Genomic DNA, 18,062 nt, shown 5'->3' with positions numbered 1-18,062 from the left:
AGCTTGTTTTGTTCCTTTCTTTATTTCTAGTGCTTTTAATGGCACCCGGCACCAATAAATGTCTTGGGTGGTTGGTTAACTCCCTCCTTTTTTTTAAAAATGATTTTTTAAAAGATTTTATTTATTTATTTGAGAGAGAGAGAATGAGAGCACGAGAGGGAAGAGGGTCAGAGGGAGAAGCAGACTCCCTGCTGAGCAGGGAGCCTGATGTGGGACTCGATCCCGGGACTCCAGGATCATGACCTGAGCCGAAGGCAGTCGCTTAACCAACTTTAGCCAACTGAGCCACCCAGGCACCCTCTCCTTTTTTTTATTTTGAAAGAGTGACAGCGAGCGACTGTGAGCAGGGGAAGCGGCAGAGAGAGAATCTTAGGCAGGCTCCACCCCCAATGTGGAGCCCTACCTGGGGCTTGATCCCAGGATCCTGAGATCATGAACCTGAGAAGAGATCAAGAGTACGGCTACACTGACTGAGCTGCCCAGGCGCTCTGGTTATTCCCTCCTTTGTATCCATCTCTTTCCCAGCCCTAGCGTTACACATTGAATTATTTTTCAAGGGTCTGTCTTCTCCATCAAGCCATAAATGTCATGGGAGACCGGACGTAAGCTTTATTTCCACCCGTGTCACCGGAGCCCAAGACACAGCAGTGGCTTAATAAAGGATAAAAGAGAATGAAAGGATTCTGCCACCTTCCCAAGGGCCTGCGGCATCCCCGCAGATCTTGAGGTGGCCTCCAGGTGGCGCCCGCCGCCCAGAGGTGCTGGCGCTTGGTGGGGGTGGGGGTGGGGTAGTCGCGGCCGCGCCAGGCCAGGTGCCTGTCGCGGGTTGGACCACAGCCTCTTCTTCTGAGTCAGGGGGGCGTTGCCTTCCTGCGCAGTTGGACCTCACAGATATTTTAGAAATGTTAACCAGGGAGGGAGGAGGGGGCTGCCGCCTTCCGGTGCCTCTTGAGTGATGTTTAAGCCTCCAGTGCCAGAAGGCGGTGCCATTGCCACGTCTCTGCTAGCGGCTGACGGCTGCAGCGTGCACACACACAAGATGTTATCTTTTCTGAAATTGTGAAAGAAAAAAAAAGACATGGGTTGGAGAGTGGCAAGTTCTGTGTCTGAAATACAAGGAACATGGAAGTGAGGGGCTGGGACACCGGGCTGGAAAAGGAGTTTGGAGCCAGATCGTGAAGGGCTCCATTTGATGAGTGAAGAAGTCTGGGCCAGATCTGGAGGACAGCAGGGAGCATCCCAGCATCCGCAGCAGAGACTGCATTCACCCTGAGATGCAGAAGTGAGGACAGGTGAGAATACTAATAATGATAAAAGCAAGTGCGTGACTTGTCCAGCACACTTACTAGGTGTCAAGCACTGTTCTAAGTGCTTTACATATATTAATTCAAAGGCACATTGTAAGATAAAAAAAATTCAAATTGACATTTTATCGCGAGGAAACTTAGGTGCAGAGGTTGAATAACTGGGCCAAGACGGCTCATTTAACAAGTAGCAGAGGTAGGGTTAGAACCCAGGCCATCTGGTGCCAGAATCCGCAGGCTTTCCACTCTGCAACCTGGCTTCCCTCTGATTGGTGAGCTGCGTGGCCATCTACCTGTCCAACGAGCTAGTGCCCAGACTACATTTAGTCAGCCTTTTCACTGTCTTCCCAGGCAGCCCATCTGGCTTTTTTCTGGTGTCCCATTCCTGTTATTAGTCTTCTTTTTTTGTCCATCAATCTTGGTGCTGGAAACCTGTTGGGGCTCAGGCGTCCCCCTCTCCAGTCTCATCCTGCAACCCTTGCAGAGGTCTGGGACCTCCACTGCCCTCATTCTCCCCACATTTTCCCATCGCCATCCTGACCCCATCACCTACAGCTGCAGCTTGCCTGATCCTCCACTAAGCTCTGCTTTCCAAGGCCCCAGCCCAGCCACAGCATGTGCTCTACCTGTGAAATCTTCAAGCCCCAGCTTGAGGGCTGCATAGTTTTTATTATCAGTAAATAATAAAATCATTGTTGTGGCTCAATCACACTTCTACTTCCACCCAAACTAGTGGTGTCTGTAAGACCTGCAGACTCTAGACTCTTTCCTTTTCTTCGAATGCATCAGTCCTCTGCCCGCCCGTCCTAGACGCCATGGGTGGTCTCTGGAACCATGTGATGGTCCCTCAACTTTTCTGTCTCCATGTAAACACCTGCTCTTGAAGTCCACCAGGCTGCATCAGCTGGGATCTGCTTTCTCTACCTCACTGGGGATGATGCAGGAATCCACACAGTTGGCAGGTTGGTGCCAGGTAGGCCTGGCCGCATGATTTGTGGGACCCATTGCAAAATGAACATGTGGGGTCCTTGTTAAAAATTTTAACAAGTTCAAGACGGTGACAGCAAGGCATTAAATGAAGTGCAAGCCCTTCCAAGCACAGGACTCTGTGAGACTGCACGGGTAACATGCCTTGGAGCCCTGGCGCTAGGTCATAAACAGGGCTTCTTCTTCGCAGAGCTTCCAGGGCTGTCTGATCCCCCCCCGCCCCCCGCCGGTGTCTCAGAGTGCTGTCTCTCCTGCCCTCTCCATTGGCCAGTCACTGCTGCTGTCCTAAGTCCCAGACAACCTCTCTATAGTGTCCCAGTCCCAGACAACCTCTCTCCCGCCCCACTTGCATTCTGGAAGGCTTTCTTGAGTGGAGAAAGGCTGAAGTTCCCACCAGTGTGACAGCCACCTGGGGACCACATGGCATGGGAGATGAAGACTGAGAATCTCTGTCACAGTGAGTCCTCTCAGAGCTCAGTCTCCTCGGCTACCTGTGTGACTGAATCTAGACGTCAAGGGAAAAAAAGAGGCTGGGAAAGAACCAGCAAGCAGCTGGGCTCTCTCTGGCTAAGTGTTGATGAGGCATTTCACATGTGTTCCTGGATCTATCCCTTTAGGGGCCTTTTAAGTTTCCCATTTTATCACTTTAGAGACAAGGGAACAGGCTCAGAAAGGTTAAGAGCTTGCTCCAGGTCACACAGCTAGTAGCTGGCAGTGGCAGGCGTTAAGCCTAGGTTGGTGTGAGGACAAAGTCTACATGCTTTTCCCTTTCCATCTCTCTCTCCAAAGGGGCAGCGTTAGGTCTGACACTCACCAAATCCAACACCTCTTCCTGCCCCCTCCCTCCACCCCAGCACATTGATTACCTCCCGAGGAAATTCAATCTCGTCCCTGGAGCCTGCCGAGGTGACAGGTGTATACTTCTATTTACTGATAATGAATACTCCCCAGCATTCAGGAAGAATTCACTTCTCTCACAGGGGGTTCTTGCACAGCCCCTCTTCCTCCAGCCTCTCTTTTCCTTCGGGCTGGGAAGGAATGGGGGACGACTCCGTCCCCCTCTGCTCAGCCCTGGCCTGCAGTCTCCATGTTCCCTGGACATCTCCCACCATCTCCTCCCCCACTCAAACCGTTGGCACCCGCCTGGTCCGGGCCACAGCCAGGCCCGCCGTTGTCCTGTTGCAGATTGTCCTCTGCCAGTGCGCTTCCCACAACACCACGGATGGTATTTAGGAGACACAGAAATGAGACCACTGAGTGCATAGTGGAAGATGTTAAGGTGTGTGTGTGTGTGTGTGTGTGTGTGTGTGGTGTGTGTGTGTGTGTGTGTGTGTGTGTGTGTGTGTGTGTGTTTTAACCTAAGTGTCCTAAATATAACCTTGAGGTTATATTTTTTAGAATCATTTTTAGGAGACATATACTGAAGCCTTAATTGATGAAATCAAAGATACTTGGGCTTGCCTCAAAATAATACAGGAGGGGAGACATAGGCGGGCGTTTGGACAGAACAAGATTGACTCCAAGCTGGTGGTGCTGAGCCTTGGTGAAGGGCACATGGGGGTCGCTGTACTCTTCCATTTGATTTTGCCTTTGTCTGAATTTCTCCATGGGAAAAGGTTTAAAGAAATGTATTAGGTATTAAAATAAAAGGCAGTAAACTCAAGAACTCTGAGTGTAGGAGTGTGGGGATTTGGGGCAGAGTGGGGAAGACGCCTAAAACTGGCGAGTGCACCAAGGTGAAGAAATGTCATATCTGGCCTTTCCTAGAATATGCAAGCGGGTGTCTCTTTCCCTTCCTCTCTGCCACCCCCCAGGCCCCCACCACCCCTATCATCAGCCAAGACAGGGAAGGGCCCAGTGTTCATTCCTGGAAGCATGCCTTTTTCACGTGCGTTGCTGGGATGCTGGCGGCCTGTGCAGCCTTCCGTCTAAGCAGATGGTGCCCCGGCCAGCCCGCATGGCTCTTGCCCCCTCTGCCGCACAATGCTGCTACCGAGCGAGCGCTGGCCCACACCTTGATGTTGCTTCTCACTATGGCTCAGGAGTGCTTGCTTGGGTGGGGGCTTCAGAAAGAGGCTGGCCGCAGGGCAACCCCTCCCCTGCACTCCGTTGTGCCCAGGGAGGGCTCTTTTGTTCTCTCAGGCTGCAGTCCTGGACCATTGTTTCAGGAGCCCTGTTTTGGCTCTGGTGGGGGCCAATCCCGCCCCACAGGACAAGTCCAAGGGCCAAGTCTATGCCAACCAGCGTCAGTCCTTTCTGACTGTCCTATGCCTTGGGTACCTGGGATCCAATTTCTCTGCCCAAATGCCCCAGCCTCTTCCAGGGTGCATGAGCCTCTTCCCCATCGGTCCTGTCTGTGGTGAGTTCACCCAGACCTCAGGGACAACCAAGGGCAGCTGTCTTTAGCAAGGCTTTGGATAGAATTTAGACATGTGGGTGGAGGTGTTTGTTTGCTGCCTGCTGGGGGGAGTTGGGGGTGTGAGGAAAAGGTGGGAATGCAGGGAAACTGGCTCTGTTTATACTTCTGCACATGTTAGGGGCAGGTGTGGGTCTGGGGTCCATCTGGGAAAGGAAAAATACTACTCTTCCCTTCTTACTGAGTCACTCCCTTCCCTACCCTTTCCTTCCTCTAGGGTGGATTAAAAGGCTTCTTGATAAAAACACACCAATTAACAAATGAGCAAAAAATAGTACTTCAAACTACACTACATACAAACAGGTCCAACCCATGTGCCCAGAGACAGAGCACCCAGCAGACCACTCACCAACATGCCTTTGAAAGAATACTCTTAAGGGATTTGGGGGACAGTTGGCTTCTGTAGGGGACAAACAGGGACTGACATCTGCCTGAAGCTGGTAGGGACAGAGGACATCTCAGAAGAGGAGACTCTGGGAAGTGAGCCTTGCTGGCTCAATGGCAGCCAGCGGGTTGAAGGATTCTCCTCTAGGGTAAGGGTTTCTCAGCTGTTTCCTGCAGAACCTCCTCTTCAAATGTCAGCTGGCTTAGAAACCCAATGTGAGGAGCAAATGCTGTGGAGCTATTCCAGCTGAAACAGGGCTGGGGAAGAAGGTAATGGTCCTGCTTGGGGACCTGTCCACCTGCTCTAGAGGAACAAGGTGAAAACTTCCAGATCTGGGGAGTGCACTAGATGAGGGGGCACAGGGCAGGGTGCACCAGGCTGTTCCAGGCCCTGGGAGCCAGAGCTCAGGGTCAAGGCTGAGGTGAAAGGGACCAATGCTGGACACTGGGGACAGTCTCCATTCTCCTCAGTGTCAGAACACACTGGCAGGTACCATTATCTACCTTTAAATAAGATAATATAAAAAGTTGCCTGTACTGTGCAAGGAACTAAGCAAACATTAGATGATTTCCACAGTGAAAGGGTGGGTGTGGATGTTCCTGGCCAGGTATTTCATCTGGTCCCCCACCATGATTGTCTTCTTCAGCTTCCCAGTGGTGGTGACGAAGCTGATGTCACTCAGCTCAGACCCACCCTTCCATCCTTTACTCTGTGACTCTGGGGCCAGGACTCTGCATGCCAGTTCTCTGTGGCCAGCTGGCTCCAGCTCAGGCTCTGTCCATAAGGGGCTGGGAGTGGGCCTGCTCCTTCCCCGCCGCTTCCTGTTCCTGTGAGCATCACTCCAGCAATGACTCTCCACCTTGCCGTGACAGTTCGTTCCCATGGCAATGTGTCCCAATTTCTAGTTGTTTCCACACGTCCAACACCAGTCTCAGAGATACCAGGCAGTCACCCCTCATTGGGGGTCTGGGCCTCAGCTCTGCAGGCCCGTTTCAAGCCTCTAAGTGACCGGAACCCCCATCTCTCCCCTTTGCTCTCCAGCCACAGAAATGTAGCTGCTTCCTGCCCTTCTTTACCTTGATACTCTCTTCTTGCCTTTTCAGCCTCCAATACCTGCCTCACCTAGTGCCTAGAATAAATTCCCTCTGTTAAAATAACTGGAGTGGTTCCTGTGTTCCTATTGAGACTGATCAGTACACGCCCTCAGAGGCATTGCTTGGGATGCCCACCAGGGTGTATCCTTGCCTGGCTGGGCTGCTGACTGGAGGAGGAGCCTGACCTCGGAAACTCTGTGAGCAGCCCCAACAAGTCAACGTCTGTGGTGAAGGGACTCTGTGCTCACAGGAAAATTCTCCTAATCTAACATAACATTTATAAACAAACTCACTCCAGGAGGGAGGGTTTAATTTAAGAAAGCCAGTAGGGACCCTAAATCTTTTCATCCCAATGAAAGCTGTCAGAGCCCGTTAGCATCAGAGCTAGTCAGGTGGCCCCAAAGCTGCTGTCCGCCCAGCAGCCGTCCCGTCACCAAGGAAACCGCACGTCAGAGCAGAAAGCGATGAATAGGGCCCCCAGGAACCAGCCTGAAACTCAGTCGTCTGACATGTTGTCATTATCAGCTCTGCTGAAATGCAGCATCTCCAGCAAGAAAGATTCTCTGAAACTTCTCTGCCTCCATCCCCCGGTCTTTTGTCTCCCATATTGAGACTATGCCCACTTCTGAGAAAGACACACATGCAGGCAGGCAAGACAGATAACAAAAACAGCCCCTTGCTTCCTCAACAAAGATAAGGCATACTGTCTGCTACACTGACACCAAGACTAGTATTGTTAGGACACCCCCATCTACCTCTGCAGACCCAAATGACTCCTGGTCACCTAAGGCCCCTGAGCGGTCATGACGTCTGTCCCCAATCCTGCACAGCAGTACCAGGACAGCACATTCCATAATGATCCTTTCCTCTCTTGGAATTGATGTTGTCACCACCCTGCGAATGATTACTCTATCTTATTAATGGCTGATAACTTCAAATGTGACAAGAGGATTTACTCACTCATCCAATCATACCATAAATATTTACTGAGCTCCTCCTGTGTGCCTGGCCCCAGGCTAGGCACTGAGGTTAATAATCACTTTGTAGTCATGGATGGAGCCAAAGGACACAGGATGGTCAGAGGGGGCAGTTTTGAGAAGGGGACATTATCAGCTGTGTTCCAGGTATCCACTGCTATGTAACAGACCACTACAAAACTTACTGGCTCAAACAATGACAGCAATTATTTTCTCACAAATCTACAATTTAGGCAGGGCTTGGTGGGGGCAGTGTGTCTCTGCTCTACCCAGCATCATCTGGCGCAGCTTGGAAGCTAGGGACCGAACCCATCTAAATGCGTCCTCATTTACATGTCTAGTGGTTGCTGCTGGCTGTTGTCAGGGATCTCAGCTGGGCTGTCAACTGAGACACCTGCATGTGACCTCTCCATGCGGCTGCTTGTCTTTTTCACAGTATGGCGACCAGGTCCCAAGAGTGAGCCTCCCAAGGAAGAACTAGGTTGGAAGCTGTATCATCTTTTTTGACCTAGTGCTAGCACTTACACAGAGTCAATTCTACAGCATTTTATTCATGAGAAGCAAGTTGCTAAGACCAGTCCATGTTCAAGGGGAGGGGAATTAGATTCTACCTTTTGATAGGTTAAAGTCTAAGAATTTGTAGACGTGTTTAAAACCATGACAAGCTATGACTAAAAGAAACAAATCAGTGGAAGAGCATTCCAGGAGGTCCTAGTGTATAAAGGCCCCAAGGGTAGAAAAGTGCGCTGAGTTCAAGGCAATGAAAGGCCAGCAATGCTGGAGCACAGTGAGCAAAGGCGGATGTATGGGATGAGGTTAGAGGGACAGAACCGTATTAAGCAATTGTAGGAGTTTGGATTTTATTCTAGGTGCAGGGGAAGCCATTGAAAGATTTAATATTTAAATTCACATCTTGAAAGGAAGGATTCTGCAGTTGCTACATGGAGAATGGATTGAAGTGATAGAGGAACAGGGAAAACCTGTTAGGACATTACTAGAGAGGTCTGGAGGAGGGATGATCATGGCTTGGACTAAGAATGTTGGCACTGGAGATGAAGATAAGTAGATACCCTTGAGAAAAGGTGGGAAAATGGAATTTTTTAATAGACTGGATGTGAGAGTGAGGGAAAGGAAAGTAGGCAAGAAGGACTCTCAGGTTTCAGGTTCGGGCATCTGTGTATATAGTGGAGCCACTTCCTTTGATTGGAAGACTAGGGGAGGAACTTGTTGATATGGGTGATAAAATTTTGAGTCTATTTTTAAGCACTTAAAGTTTGAGATGTTTGTGAGATATACCAGTGACAATGAACATACAGCTGGATATATGATCTTGAAACTCAGTGGAGAGTATGAAGCTAGAAACATAAATTTGGGAATCATCAGCTTACAGATGGTATTTAAAGCCATGGGTCTGGATGAGATCACTTGGGGATTCTAGAGTGAGCAAGGGTATGAAGATTTAGCCCTAGAAAGAGTAGCCTGCAAAAGAGACTGAAGAGTGGCCAAAAAGGTAAGAGGGAAATCAGGGCATTGGATGTTACAGACACAATGAGAGGAGGCTTGGAAAGAGTGAATTCAGAAAGAAAGAATTGGTCTAAAGCTTCTCCAGGTCTGAAATGTCTATGTTTTTATGAATGTCTCAAATCCCCTCAAGCTGGGAAATTCTGTGTCTCTGTTGCATCTTTGAAAAAACAAACTTCCTGATGAATTTTTGAGACCATAAAAAAATAATTCTTGACAATGAGGAATTTTGTATCTGGGCCTTAAAGTAATCATGAATGAGGTCAAGCCCAGACAAAAATGAGGATCCCTGGAGGGAAGCTAGGGCATAAATAGCAGTGGCAAAATACGTGGGGGGATTTCTGATTCCAGTAGAGCTGGTTTAGTCATGGCAGACCCCAAGGTGACTAGGGATAAATGGCAGCTCCTGTCTTTAGATAGCAATCTGTGTGGACCCCAATTCTTGTTTTCTTCCCTTTCGAACACTGTCTGAATCTGCATTCTATGTGCAGGGTTGACTTGTTAGGTCAAGGCACTCCAAATTTGTGTCAATGGAGTCATCTGATGGTTCTTGGCTGGACCCTGGTCTGGGAGGGCAGTCTGGCAATTGGATTGCTTCTGCTGGCTGGTGTGGGATTGCGTGAGATTGGGTCGCCAGAATGGCACTGACACACTGATTTAGGGTGACTCTCACATCAGACACAGCGCAAATTCAGTGCACTGGGCTGCTGCTGATCCACTGCCAACAGGCGGACTTGAGCTGTATGTGTGGGCCCATCTCACAGCTTTCACCTGTCCGTGTTCCAGCATAGTGCCATCTCTGACTTTTAGCACTCAAAGGTGTGGGATAGTGGCAGGCATCCTTTACCCTGTATACTCCCTTGCCTCTTGGGGTCATCACACCCTGTCCTCCACAGGCTTCATACCACCTATCAGGAAGGCCTTCAAGCATGCCTATGCATATCTCCTTTGAGGGCTTTTAAGACTGTTGCTTTGCCGCGCCAACAGGTTTTTCCAACCAATGTCATCTCTTGCCTCCAAATGATATGGTCATGCTGCGCTTTCCCAAGTCTGTCTTGAAGCTATGCCCAACAAGGAATGGACATTCCTTATGTGAATGAGACTGTTTTTCTTGTTCTTTCCATGTCTTCTTGCCTTTCCTCCTTGTTAATAGTGGTGTGTGGACGCAGGTGTACAGGCAACAACTGGAAGTGATCATATTCTAAAAATGTAGTGTGATTACAGCCTAAAGAATTAAAGAGAATACATGGTTCGAAGACATGTTCTATTCTAACACTATAACATTCCAATCAGAAAATTTAACATAATCAGAAAATGGATTGTCATTCATATTTTTCTGCATATTTTGGGTAAAGCTTACATTCTTGGTCATCAATGAAGCACAGAGACAACCTTTGATAGAGTGATTGAAAGCCAGCATGCACAGCTGCTGTGATGGATGATGCAATGTCCTAAGTAATGATGCAATCAGCATCAAAAAAATGGTGTTAGAGAACGGCAGAGGCACAATGAAAACCCCAAACAAAAAAACCCAACCCTAAAACAGTCTTGTTTCAATACAAACAGGTTTCAAAGCATGACATTGTGAGCAGTAACAGCGCTCCTGCCTTTTTCTTGCTGCGAGAGAAAGAACATTAACCAAAAGAGCAAGAAGAGATATTTCTTGCATCTGAACAGAAGTACTTGGCGCCTGGACTCTATAAAGAATCTTCGTGTGCAGCGATAGAACAGTAAACAATACGTAAGTCCCTCTAAGCTCCTGATGATTCTAAATCTTCATTGATAAATGTCAACATCTCACATGGGCCCACAAATTTTAAAATACATTTTTTTTGAATTGCATTTTGAAAATCAAATTGTTTAGACAGACAAGGGCCCTGAAAAATTACCTTTCCAGGGTTCTGCCTACCAGCGGTGCCCCAGGTCATTGGTGATCTTGATAATGGTCTCGGTGGACTGGCGGTGATAAACACCTCATTGGAGTAAGTGCAAGAGGGACTGAGAAGAGAAAAATTGGAGACAATGAATACAGACTAAGTTTTAAAAAGACTTTTGCTGTAAATTAGAGGCAAAGAAATGAGGCAGAAGTTAGAGGGGTGTGTGGGGTGAAGAGTCTGCTTTTTTTTTTTTTTAGGTGTATGCTGATAGAAATAGTTCAGCAGAGGGAGGAAAAGTCGATGCTGTAGGGGCGAGAGCAGTTTCCTTGAGTAGGCAAGAAGGGATGGGAGTCTAATGGAGAGAGGCCGTGGGGCTGGCTGTGGAGTGGACCCGGGCAGCTCAGCCTAGCAGCAGGTAGGAAGGCAGGGCATGTGGGTGCAGGTGCTGCCAGGTGTGTAGGTGTGGTGAGTGGGCAGAAGCTCTCTTCTCAGTGCTTCTATTTTCTCCATGAGACAGGAAGTGAGATCATCATCAGAGAGAGTGCGTGGATGGTGAGAAGGTGGTATGTGTTTGAGGAAGCACCACCTGGGTGAGCAGGCCAGGGAAATGCGGCAGGATTGCTGGCTGCCCTGGTACCAATTTGAGACTGACAAGACTAGTGAGAGCAGTCAGTCTGGTTTTTGTTATTGGTGTTGTTTTCTCTTTTCACACACAGCTGCATGGGTGGGTGTCAGTGTAGAACAGGCATAGGATTCGATTTAACCAGGGTTAACGTGCTGTTATCAGTCCACTGCCTCTCAGCTCCAACTCCAACTTCATTGCTTGTTGGTGCTGTGGGAACGTCTCTCCTTGGCCAGGTGATACGATGTTAGGCTTCATCGGTAGAGGGTGCTGGACGAAAAAGGGGGCATTTCCTGGTTCCACTGTGCTTTCTCCGGAGCAGGCTTTTGTAATGCATAGTGGGGGGCAGTGTGCAACACCTCTTCAAAAGGCAATTCTCAAAGCACCCAGGAGGTGACTTGCCAGCAAGTCTTGCCGGCAGGCACCTCACAAAGACTTCACTGCTCAGTGACTCATGGCCATACCCTCTCCAACAAGGTTTTGATTTCAGCTCTGGTGCTAAGGCTGCTCTCCCATGTTCATTCCATCCTTGGGTTTTCTGCCCCAACCCTGGGGGTGGTGGCTGCTCCCTATCCTTGTGATTCCTCTCTTTATTAGAGTTCTCTTTACTCCTTAATAGTCGATGCAGGTTATAGTTAGTAATTTCTTATATTAAGCTTTCATTTCTACTCCTTTCCTTGGTACCATCTTAGCTTCAGAAATAAAGAAGAGCAACAAAAATACTCCAAGACTTCATCACATTTTCAAAACTCTGAGTCTCACTCATTTAATCCCTAGTTCCCAAGGAGATGATTGTCACATTGACACGGAGGGGAGTGCATTAACAATGAAGTAACAGCCATGGTGGAGAGAAAGGCTGATCCACATGAGGACTTCGAGAGTGCTGGTATATCAGCAGACCTTTAGGAGTTCTGTTTACTTGAGTAAAATTGGCAGAGAGGATACTGATGCTGAGGGTGGACCCTAGAACACTAGTGTATTAGTTTTCTGCCATAACAAAGTACCTGGGTCTGAAGGTACTTTATAACAAAATAAACTGGGTCTGAAGGCTAGACATCTGAAATCAAGGTGTTGGCATGGTTGATTCAGTTGCCATTAATGATGTGTGTCTTCCTCAAGTTTGTATGCTGAAGCCCTAAACCCTAGTACCTCAAAATGTGACCTTCTCTGGAAATACAATCTTTAGAGAGGTGACTGTTTTTGGAGACAGGGTCTTTAACAGAAATAAGTAAGGACAAATGAAGTCATAAGGGTGGGGCCCTGATCTGATGGATTAGTGTCCTTATAAGACAAAATACCAAAGAGCTCTCCCTCTCTGTGCAGGCACAAAGAGGTCACACACAGTGAAAAGGTAGCTGTCTACAAGCCAGGAAGAGAGTTCTCACTAGGAACCAAATCAACTGACACCTTGATTTTGGATTTCTCAGCCTCCAGAACCATGAGAAGTAAATTTCTGTTGTTTAAGCCACCCAATCTACAATATTTAGTTATAGCAGCCCAAGCAGACTAACACAATTGATTTAAATTATGTCTTCCCCATTAGAAATCAATTTCCCCAATATCATCTCTATTTCCCCAATATCACCAGTGCCTGGCATGGTGCCTCTCATATGGTGGGCACTCAATAAATATTTGTTGAATGAATGGTTAGTAAATCAATGAGATGAGAAGTGTTAGTCTCCTCATTTTATAGTGGAGAAAACTGACAGATATGAAAAGATACTTAATAATCACAACCCAGAGACACAAATGGCATTTTATTAACTGAAATTAACTAAAAGCAGGCCAAGATCAAAGAACATCTTCAGGTGCCAATTACATTAGGAGTTGGTGTAGCTGGTTAGTGAAAAGGGTCATGTATGCTCTGAATTCACTCTAGTATCCTTTCTCTAATCTGGATCAGAGATTTGCCAATCCACATCTGGTTCTTTCCCTATACATCAATGCTCTCAGAGTCAGCAGACAGATACAAAGCTGAGAGGAATTTCATTGCAAAGACAGTGTAGGGATATCAGGGGATGAAGATTTGGTCATCTCCTGATACCTCATACGGTGGCATTCCCTCTGCCAAGGGTCTGGTCCCCACCCTGTATGTTTAGAAACTGGATCTGTCAGCATACTGAATGTGGATCCATCTCATTGCTCTCTTATTAATTAAGCTCAGAGAGCAGATGCATGAAACCAGAATGTCTACTTATCAATTCACAAGAGGATTAGAACCACTTCTGTGTCTCCACATGGCTGGCACATTCTTTCACTGAAGACAGACCTCTGAGGAAGGCAAATTGTTAGAAGGTTGCTTAGTGAGTGAGCCTGGAATCCAAATAAGGGGAGCAAGTTAGATGATTCAAATTTTTAATGGCATTAAGCTGGGAAAGCCTGACACTGCCATTTTTTACTATAGGAATGGTCATACCAATGGTACCAGAATATTCATAGCTGTCAGCTGAGGGGCCATCCTCTAGTAGGCGTTTCTTAAAAGGGCTCTGCTGAGATTCACCATCATGATGCTCTTTTTTCTATGCTCTCATGGCCAACCAGCCTTGCATTGATGGCCCTTTTATTTATTTTTGAAAGATTTTATTTATTTATTTGACAGAGAGATAGCAAGAGCAGGAACACAAGCGGGGTGGGGGGAGGGGAAGCAGGCTTGCCGCCAAGCAGGGAGCCCGACTTGGGACTTGATCCCAGGACCCTGGGATCATGACTTGAGCCAAAGGCAGACGCTTAACGACTGAGCCACCCAGGCGCCCTTGATGGCCCTTTTAATCTTTCTCTTTGCTTACACTTTCAGACTTATTCTGTTTCCTTAAGATGACTTTGTATCTCTTCTGATCTGTTTCATGTAGTTGTAGAGCTTATTTCTCAGAGCATAACTTTATTTCCTTAATTTACACACACTAGAGGGAGGCCTCACCAAGTTCCTCAATAGCCACACAGGTATCTTCTATTATTGTAATTTTACCTTACTTCATTCAAAATATATATTTGAGGGCACTTATCAGAGACCCTTTATCCCATCTTTGAACTATGCTAAATTACTTTCTCCATTTATAATTTTCATCTTAATTACCACTTATTATTAATTGGCTCATTAATTCTTCTTGGGCACAAGATTACATAAGAATTGTGTAAATGGCAGGGCACCTGGGTGGCTCAGTTGGTTAAGCAGCTGCCTTCAGCTCAGGTCATGATCCCCGGGGATTGAGTCCTGCATTGGGCTCCCCGCTTGGCGGAGAGCCTGCTTCTCCCTCTCCCTCTGCCTACCTGTGCTCTCTCTCTATCTGTCAAATAAATAAATAAAAAATCTTTTTAAAAATTTTTTTTATTTTTAAAGATTTTATTTATTTATTTGAGAGAGAGAATGAGAGACAGAGAGCACAAGAGGGAAGAGGGTCAGAGGGAGAAGCAGACTCCCCGAAAAAATCTTTAAAAAAAAAAAAAAGAAAAGAATTGTGTAAATGGCAGTAAGGGCAATCCTGAGACAGAGTACTTTTCTTTCCATAATGGTAAATCCCTGTTACAGTCACCTTTAGGTTATACAGAAAATACATAAACACATGGTTATGGTCTATTTCCAAACAGATTTACTTAAAAAAAAAAAAAAAGTGGCAGGCTGGACATGGACCCCAGTCTATAGCTTGCTGGGCTCTGATTTGTATTATCAGTTTGGTCCAGAAAGGCACATGGGTTCACAGTCTCTAGTCTAGTGGAGGCAACCCTTATACATGTAGGTGGCAGGTTTAGCATAGTTGTGTACAGGTGCCGTTTGTGTAGATTTTCAACTGCGCAGGGGTGTTGGTGCCTCTAACCCCCACATTGCTCAAGGGTCAACTGTACTAGAAACCCTTGGTAGATATTTTCAAATAACAATTCTCTCTCCAGGTTCTGACATGCTTCCTTAGGGGATAGCAATTCTAGATGACCCACAGCTAATGATTCATTCATTCACAAATGTACATTTGTTAAAGCAACCAGATTAGGCCCAAGATGGAGTTGCTCATGATAAGTCCCATGTCAGCAAATCAAAACTTAACTAGTTTCTATGCGTGGTTCTTCTAGAAAAGGAGGGCCTAGGTCAACCAATCAATGCTTGCCTGATCAGCATAGGTTATCTAACCAGGCTCTAAGACTTCCCTTTCCTCCATATACGGAAACTAACTCTGCTTTAACCAATCAGCAAATGTCCTGTAAAACTTCCTTAATCCTGCTCACTTTGTTCTATAAAAATCTCTTTGACTTGTACAGCTCTTCAGAGTGGCTTTCTATCTATCTGCTGGGTTGGATGCTACCCAATTCATGAATTGTTGAATAGAGCCAGTAAGATCTTGAATATTGACTCAGTTGGATCTTGCTCTTTAATACAGTGTTACAAACAAGACAACAGGCCCAAAATGGAGTCACTAATGCTAAGCCCTACATCATCAGACCAAGACACTTTTGGCTCTTCCAGAAATGGAATCTTAGTCAATCAGGAATCGTCTGATCAACACCAGTTAAGTAATATGCCTGATAGATCCCTGCCATCTCCTAAAGGGAAGTGAGCCGAAGGCAGGTGCTTAACTGACTGGGCCACCCAGGCGCCCCGTGATTCCCCCTTTTAACACGACTTAGTGCCTTTCATGGCTCATAGTCAAGAACTCCTGTGTGGTCTAAATAAACCTCTTCCTATTAGTCATAGTAAAACCAGGGAAAGGAGGATGGAGCTGGGCCAAGTGGTAAAATACACAACTAATGAGGAAAAAAAAATAGGAACTGGGGGGAGAAAAAAGAGGGGAAGAGGAACAAGTGGAAGAAAGGTAGGGAAAATATGGATAACAGAGAAAACTGGGAAGAGAGAAGGGTTGAAGAGAATCCTTCTGGAAAGCCAATTTGACTGGACCCTTCAGGAAGTCTAAAGGGATTCCTGTCCCCACAGTGTTCATTTATTGTGTTAATTCAGAATTCAGGCAGCCATTAGTACTTAACTGCTTTGACATTGTTAGGATATTTGCTCCATGAAGTGTTCCACTGCAAGCGGACACAAGAATCTGGCCGTGCTTTTATGAATTTTGTGTGGCGCTTTCCCTGTGCAGGAGTGTCCACAAATGTAATTGGAAGGGGGACTCAGGACTGAGGTCCCAAAGGAAGGTGTAGTGAAATTTTCAGTGACACAACCCCATTTCTGAAGGTTTTTAAAGATTTTATTTATTTGACAGAGAGAGACACAGTGAGAGAGGGAACACAAGCAGGGGGAGTGGGAGAGGAATAAGCAGGCTTCCTGCCTAGCAGGGAGCCCGATGCGGGGCTCGATCCCAGGACCCTGGGATAATGACTGAGCCACCCAGGTGCCCCTTCTGAAGGTTTTAATCTCGGTCAAGCCTCTTGTTCTGTTCTAGGGGAGCGTCTGCTAATCCAGTCATGTAGAGTTTACTACATCATTGATGCATGCAGATAGATACTACTAATTTAACCTCATCTTGGCTTGACTGCATTCTGATGTGGGTAAATTAACCACCTTGTGACTTAACTTCCTCAACTGTAAAAGTTAAAATATTAATTACTCCAGAAAGGGTATTATGAGAATTGTTACTCAGTACATAAATACATAAATGTAAAAGCAATTATAAAAGCATGAACCATGTACATAGGAAATGCTAAAAAATGTGAGCTATTAGAACTGACTTAGATTAAAACTGTTACTGCAGGGCGCCTGGGTGGCTCAATTGGTTAAGCGATCACCTTTGGCTCAGGTCATGATCCCAGAGTCCCAGGATCCAGTCCCACATCGGGCTCCCTGCTGAGCGGGGAGTCTGCTTCTCCCTCTGACCCTCTCCCCTCTCATGCTCTGTCTCTCTAATAAATAAATAAAATCTTAAAAAAACCCACACAAAACCTGTCACTGCAAATATGAACTGTTTCTATGCCAGGTTCAAACTTTGCTGTGGGGACTAATCAGGGGTGGTGTTTATTCTGAGATACTCTTTTCAGGTGTCTGTGAAGTCAAAACTATTTTCTAACAATACTAAGAGGTTATTTGCCCTTTTTATTCTCATTTCTCAAGAAGATGCAGAGGAATTTCCTGATCTGTGAGAAAAGTGGTAACGTTAACATAGAGAAGCAGCTAGAGAATCCAATGGTCTTCTATTAAAGCCATTCATTAAAGAGAATTTTCTCATTAGACTTTTTTGGGGGGAAACTTGTTATAAAAATGTTATTTATGATAACGTGCATTAGTTATCTTAAACAAAATTCTGAAACTTTTAATTTCGAACACAATAAATATAAACTAGAGAAACAAAAGCTCTTTGGGGTCCTCAGTAATTTCTAAGAGCATGAAGGGAGCCTGCGAACAAAAAGTCTGAGAGCCAACGCTCTGCTGCAACTCACGACTGAACAAGCGTGGACGGCTTGTGATCGACACAACTTCATACTTCACAGCCTCTATGCTTTTTATTTGTGGTTTCCTGTCAGGACTGAAATTCTTCGATTTCTGCCTGCCAAGGTCCTACCTCCTTCTAGGGCATCTTGTTCACCTTGCAACCGGTCCAGATTTCGCGCCCCTCTCGGTACCCTCTTTCTCGCACGCTGGATCTCTCCCGGGGACATCTGGGCCTCGCACGGGCACCTGCCCTTCTCAGTCTTGTCTATCACTCGCTTATCTCTTGACTGAGACTCTTGCAGGCTGGGTCTGGGTTTCTCCAGACCAAGGAGCTCCTCCCGGCACTAGCCCGGCTCAACCACATTCAGGCACTGGAGGACGGTGTTTGGAGTCAACTAGGCCCGACGGCGCTCACCAGGACCTGGAAAAAAGTCCACGCGAGCGTAGCGGCGGCGAAGCGCAACAGCGGACAGAGCCGCCACGCCCAGCGCCGGTCCCCGCCCGCCCGAGCGTCCAAC

General features: G+C 46.8%; 1 long non-coding RNA gene across 1 annotated transcript; it reads right to left on the bottom strand.

Annotated features, from left to right (window-relative positions):
- Window positions 1-476: 476 nt before the first annotated feature.
- On the bottom strand, window positions 477-17,866 carry LOC113938085. The gene is made up of 3 exons (XR_003524816.2): window positions 17,675-17,866; window positions 10,574-10,682; window positions 477-1,051 (listed from the first exon to the last, which is right to left on the bottom strand). It is a non-coding gene; the product is annotated as an uncharacterized LOC113938085 (long non-coding RNA).
- Between the last annotated feature and the right edge of the window lie 196 nt (window positions 17,867-18,062).

This window comes from Zalophus californianus, chromosome 8 (genome assembly GCF_009762305.2).
Source record: "Zalophus californianus isolate mZalCal1 chromosome 8, mZalCal1.pri.v2, whole genome shotgun sequence".
NCBI classification, from domain to species: Eukaryota; Metazoa; Chordata; class Mammalia; order Carnivora; family Otariidae; genus Zalophus; species Zalophus californianus.
This window is presented reverse-complemented; position numbering and strand designations above follow the sequence as displayed.